The sequence below is a fragment of the Penaeus monodon genome, chromosome 15 (assembly GCF_015228065.2).
Source record: "Penaeus monodon isolate SGIC_2016 chromosome 15, NSTDA_Pmon_1, whole genome shotgun sequence".
In the NCBI taxonomy this organism is placed as follows: domain Eukaryota; kingdom Metazoa; phylum Arthropoda; class Malacostraca; order Decapoda; family Penaeidae; genus Penaeus; species Penaeus monodon.
The window spans coordinates 15,432,564-15,432,769 of record NC_051400.1 but is presented as its reverse complement, the minus strand read 5'-3'; the positions used below and the strand labels follow the sequence as shown (position 1 = coordinate 15,432,769).

Sequence of the window (206 nt, the reverse complement as noted above, 5' to 3'; positions counted from 1 at the left end):
GAGCTCTCTGAGACTTGCATGTCTCATAACGGTGTTATTTTTTATTTGGGACAGAAGTACTTAGAAGATGAGTTTCTTGGATTTATTTGCTCTATCATCAGCCTAACTTATTTTCCTTATAAAAGATGGCTGGATGAAACTGGACCTTTACCTATTTTTTCTCCCTCTCGTCATGCCAGTATTAGATTTTTATCATAGTGTGGCTA

The 206-nt window shown here is 36.4% G+C and overlaps 1 protein-coding gene across 1 annotated transcript in view; it reads right to left on the bottom strand.

The window, feature by feature from the left end:
• LOC119581777 (crossover junction endonuclease EME1-like) overlaps window positions 1-206 on the bottom strand; it is a gene marked incomplete at its 5' end in the record, with an annotated part of 6,029 nt that overhangs the window by 5,488 nt on the left and 335 nt on the right.